This window comes from Bombina bombina, chromosome 1 (assembly GCF_027579735.1).
Source record: "Bombina bombina isolate aBomBom1 chromosome 1, aBomBom1.pri, whole genome shotgun sequence".
Taxonomy (NCBI): domain Eukaryota; kingdom Metazoa; phylum Chordata; class Amphibia; order Anura; family Bombinatoridae; genus Bombina; species Bombina bombina.
Genome location: NC_069499.1, coordinates 618611957 through 618617822, shown reverse-complemented (window position 1 = coordinate 618617822; position 5866 = coordinate 618611957). Strand labels below are relative to the sequence as shown.

At 36.3% G+C, this 5866-nt stretch overlaps 1 long non-coding RNA gene across 1 annotated transcript; it reads left to right on the top strand.

The window, feature by feature from the left end:
- Window positions 1-792: 792 nt before the first annotated feature.
- On the top strand, window positions 793-4253 carry LOC128639084 (uncharacterized). The gene is made up of 3 exons (XR_008399142.1): window positions 793-808; window positions 975-1028; window positions 4174-4253. It is a non-coding gene; the product is annotated as an uncharacterized LOC128639084 (long non-coding RNA).
- Window positions 4254-5866: the final 1613 nt, after the last annotated feature.

The following is a 5866-nucleotide window of genomic DNA, read 5'->3' as shown; positions in this document are numbered from 1 at the left end:
GAAGTGACCAAGCTCATCATGGAGGCGGTTTTGAGAACCGCCTCCATTGGAGCTTGTATCAGGGCCCGAAGAGTCACCAGTGGGTGGCGCAGCTCCAGATCCATGTTGCGCAATTAATGGAGGGCAGCGGACCGGCTCACTGCCTCCTAATTGCGCAACAATGGAATATGGATAGTGAATTTTTGCACTGCGCATGCGCAAAGCGCAGTACCATAATGAGTATCGCCATGGGGGTGGGGGGGTACCCTTGGGGTGAGGGTGGGCGTGGACAAAATATTAATGAAGTAAAAAACACTTTTTTTTTTTTTTAATAAATATGAATTCAAATCTTTTTTCCCTCATTGGACAGGGTAGGCACTGCCTACCCTGCCTCCTATTACTGCACGTCACTGTTAGACAGCAAATAAAAAATAAAATTAGTAAAGAAAAGCATTCTTAAAAAAAAAACAGGTGGTGGAATGGGTTTCACTGCTGATTTAACCCACTACGAACAGCAAATGTATGCGAGGATGGGTAATGCCGTCATTGTTCGCAATGATGTGCCTTCAGATACAATGCTTTTTAGAGGTAATACAATTTTTGATTATTGGTGGATATTGATATTAAATGTAAGCATGTGCCACCCATGTATTACTTTTAAAAAATATGAAATGTAATGTATTTTGATATATTTTCAAAGACGAAAATCCTACAGATGAATTAACTAAAGTCACTCATGAGGGAGAGCTAGAAACAGCAGGATCACCTAACTCTGAATGTGTTGAAGAGTCATCATGCAGCACATTGAGGACACAAAAAGATAACATCGGTAAGTACATTTGATGTTTTTTGTGGGGCTATTATATAGTACTGTGTCTTCACTTGCTAAATGGGAGCATGTAAAAAGTATTTTTTTATAGATATCATTTATCCGTCATTGTCTTAGATATTCTGCTAAATTGATATATATTAATCTAACCTTGTTCTTGTTTTAGATGTCTGTGCTTTGCCTTCAAGTATACACAAAACTTCGCTAACATTGTTTGATGGTAAGTGCAATGTCAATGGAAATTAAGGTCACTCTATTATTGCATTTCAATTTTAATTTGGAAAATGTTAATTATCAATCAGCTAGAGTTTTGAGCGCTATAGGGAAATTAACGACCGCCACAAAAGCGGCGGTATTTAACCTACCTATATCGCTGCTATTACAGGTTTTGTAAAACCCGTCTTGCGCGGGCGATACCTTTAAAATAAAACCTAAGCTAGCTACAATATAACTAATAGTTATATTGTAGCTAGCTTAGATTTTATTTTTATTTCACATGTAAGTTTGTATTTATTTTAACTAGGTAGACTAGTTAGTAAATAGTTATTAACTATTTAATAACTACCTAGTTAAAATAAAAACAAAGTTACCTGTAAAATAAAACCTAACCTGCCTTACACTAAACCTAACATTACAAAAAAATCAAATACATTAAATTAATAAAATACAATTATCTAAATTACAAAAAAAATAAACACAACATTACACAAAATAAAAACGAAATTATCAAAAACAAAAACAAATTACTCCTAATCTAATAGCCCTATCAAAGTAAAAAAGCCCACCCAAAATAAAATAAAAAAAACTACACTAACTGCCAATGGCCCTTAAAAGGGCCTTTTGTGGGGCATTGCCCCAAAGAAATCAGCTCTTTTACCTCTAAAAATACAATACAAACACCCCCAACAGTAAAACCCACCACCCACCAAACCAAACCCCCCAAATAAAAACCTAATAATCTAAATAAACATAAGCTAACCATTGCCCTGAAAAGGGCATTTGGATGGGTATTGCCCTTAAAGGGGCATTTAGCTCTTTTACATTGCCCAAACCCTAAGCTAAAAATAAAACCCATTCAATAAACCCTTAAAAAAACTTAACACTAACCCCTGACGATCCACTTGCAGTTTTCGAAGACCGGACATCCATCCTCATCCAGGCTGCCAAAGTCTTCATCCAAGCGGGCAGAAGTCTTTATCCAGACGCAATCTTCTATCTTCATCCATCCGGCGTGGAGCGGGTCCATCTTCAAGACATCCGGCGCGGAGCATCCTCTTCTTCAGATGGTCACTGAAGAATTAAGTTTCCCTTTAAGTGATGTCATCCAAGATGGTGTCCCTTACATCAGCCAATAGGAATTAAAGGTTAAAAACTCCTATTGGCTGTTGCAATCAGCCAATAGGATTGAGCTTGCATTCTATTGGCTGATTGGAATAGCAAATATAATGTGAGCTCAATTCTATTGGCTGATTGCAATAGCCAATAGCATTTTTTCACCTTTAATTACTATTGGCTGATAGAATTCTATCAGCCAATCAGGAATGTAAGGCACGCCATCTTGGATGACTTCACTTAAAGGGAAACTTCATTCTTCAGTGACCATCGGAAGAAGAGGATGTTCTGCACAGGATGTCTTAAAGATGGACCCACTCCGCGCCGGATGGATGAAGATAGAAGATGCCGTCTGGATGAAGACTTCTGCCCGCTTGGATAAAGACTTCTGCCAGCTTCAATAAGGACTTCTGCCCGCTTGGATGAAGACTTTTGCTGTCTGGATAAGAATGGATGTCCGGTCTTCGAAAACTATAAGTGGATCGTCGGGGGTTAATGTTAGGTTTTTTTAAGGGTTTATTTTGTTGGTTTTATTTTTAGAGTAGGGTTTTGGGCAATGTAAAAGAGTTAAGGGCAATGCCCATCCAAATGCCCTTTTCAAGGCAATGGTTAGCTTAGGTTTATTTAGATAGGTTTTTATTTGGGGGGTTGGTTGTGTGGGTGGTGGGTTTTACTGTTGGGGGGTTGTTTGTATATTTTTTTTTACAGGTTAAAGAGCTGATTTCTTTAGGGCAATGTCCCGCAAAAGGCCCTTTTAAGGGCTATTGGCAGTTTAGTGTAGGCTAGGGATGTTTTTATTTTTAGGGGCATTTTTATTTTGATAGGGCTATTAGATTAAGAGTAATTTGTTTTTATTTTTGATAATTTCGTTTTTTATTTTGTGTAATTTAGTGTTTATTTTTTTTGTCATGTAGATAATTGTATTTGATTAATTTAATTTTTTTATTTTATTGTAATGTTAGGTTTTATTGTAAGGCAGGTTAGGTTTTATTTTACAGGTGAGTTTGTATTTATTTTAACTAGGTAGTTAGTAAATAGTTAACAACTATTTACTAACTAGTCTATCTAGTTAAAATAAATACAAACTTACCTGTGAAATAAAAATAAAACCTAAGATAGCTACAATGTAACTATTATATTGTAGCTAGCTTAGGTTTTATTTTACAGGTAAGTATTTAGTTTTAAATAGGTTATTTAGGTAATAATTGTAAATTTTATTTAAATGTATTTTAATTATATTTAAGTTAGGGGGTGTTAGGGTTAGGTTTAGGGGTTAATATATTTATGTAGTGATTCTGGAGGGCGGCGGTTTAGGGGTTAATAGGTTTAATATAGCGGCGGTGTGGGCGGACGAAAGATTAGGGGTTAATAATATTTAAATAGTGTTTGTGATGCGGGAGAGCGGCGGTTTAGGGGTTAATACGTTTATTATAGTGGCGACTATGTCGGGGAGTGGCAGAATAGGGGTTAATACATTTTTTAAGTGGCAGCGATGTATGGAGTGGAAGATTAGGGGTTAATAATTTTATTTTAGTGTTTGTGATGCTGAAGGGCCTCGGTTTAGGGGTGAATAGGTAGTTTATGGGTGTTAATATACTTTTTAATACTTTAGTAATGAGTTTTATGGTAGAGCTTTGTAACGTAAAACTCATAACTACTGACTTTAGATGGCGGTACAAATCTTGTGGTTATAGAGTGTACCGCTCACTTTTTGGCCTCCCAGGCAAACCTGTAATACCAGCGGTATTAAAGTCCCATTGAAAAAGGACTTTTTTAAAAGTGCGGTACTGACGTTGCGTGACGGCCAAAAAGGTGCACCTATTCTGACAAGACTTGTAATAGCGGCGTTAGGGAAAAAGCATTGTTATGAAGCATGGCAATGCTTTTTCACTCATAATGCAAAACTCGTAATCTAGCTGAATGTTAATTATCTATTGAGTGGAAATGCAAAAAAATTGTATGCTTATTATATATACATAGTTCATATACAGTATATATATTCATATTGATTTATTCTATATTGTTGCTTACAGATAATCCATAAGAGAATTGTGAGATTCACCTGGAAACACTGGTTGAAAATACAATTACAGAGGAAGATGTTGGCAATGATGATGACACCCAAATAGGAAAACCAACAATTGTGGTTATTTCTGCACCCCAGAGACAGACATGGGCAGAGAACATGTATTTCATACAAATGCTAATCACATTAGCAGAAGACCAGAGCTAGAATCGATTAATGAAATAGCTTCTACTTACAGACTAGAACAAAAATAATATTATGACCAAAAATTGGTGATCAAAGTTGAAAGAAACACTCTATTCAAGGAAAAAAAATATCTATTGAGGGGCATACAAGATCTATTGTGGGGAAAAACTGATGCATCAAAGGGCAGAAATTAGTTATTAATTAAAAACAATGATTTATTGTGTGACCTTGTAAAGAAAATGGAAAAACTCACATATTTAACGGCTAGATTTAGAGTCTTGCGACCAAAGGGGTGCGTTAGCTACGCGTGCTTTTTTTCCCCCGCACCTTTTAAACAACGCTGGAATTTAGAGTTCACAGAAGGGCTGCGTTAGGCTCCAAAAAAGGGAGCATAGAGCATATTTACCGCCACTGCAACTCTCGACACCAGCGTTGCTTACGGACGCGGCCAGCTTCAAAAATGTGCTTGTGCACGATTTCCCCATAGGAAACAATGGGGCAGTTTGAGCTGAAAAAAAACCTAACACCTGCAAAAAAGCAGCGTTAAGCTCCTAACGCAGCCCCATTGTTCCTAAGTCTGCACCTAACACTCTAACATATACCCCGAGTCTAAACACCCCTAACCTTACACTTATTAACCCCTAATCTGCAGCCCCCGCTATCGCTGATCCCTGCATATTATTATTAACACCTAATCTGCCGCTCCGTACACTGCCGCAACCTATGTTATCCCTATGTACCCCTAATCTGCTGCCCCTAACACCACCGACCACTATGTTATATTTATTAACCCCTAATCTGCCGCCCCCGCTATCGCTGACCCCTGCATATTATTATAAACCCCTAATCTGCCGCTCCGTACACCGCCGCAACCTACGCTATCCCTATGTACCCCTAATCTGTTGCCCCTAACACCGCCAACCCCTATATTATATTTATTAACCCCTAATCTGCTGCCCCCAACATCGCCTCCATCTACCTACAATTATTAACCCCTAATCTGCCAACCAGATCTCACCGCTACTCTAATAAATGTATTAACCCCTAAAGCTAACTCTAACCCTAACAATAACACCCCCCTAAGTTAAATATAATTTAAATCTAACGAAATAAATTAACTCTTATTAAATAAATTATTCCTATTTAAAGCTAAATACCTGTAAAATAAACCCTAATATAGCTACAATATAAATTATAATTATATTGTAGCTATTTTAGGATTAATATTTATTTTACAGGCAACTTTGTAATTATGTTAACCAGGTACAATAGCTATTAAATAGTTAATAACTATTTAATAGTTACCTAGTTAAAATAATTACAAAATTACCTGTAAAATAAATCCTAACCTAAGTTACAATTAAACCTAACACTACACTATCAATAAATAAATTAAATAAACTACCTACAATTATCTACAATTAAAACTAACACTACACTATCAATAAATTAATTAAATACAATACCTACAAATAAATACAATTAAATAAACTAACTAAAGTACAAAAAATAAA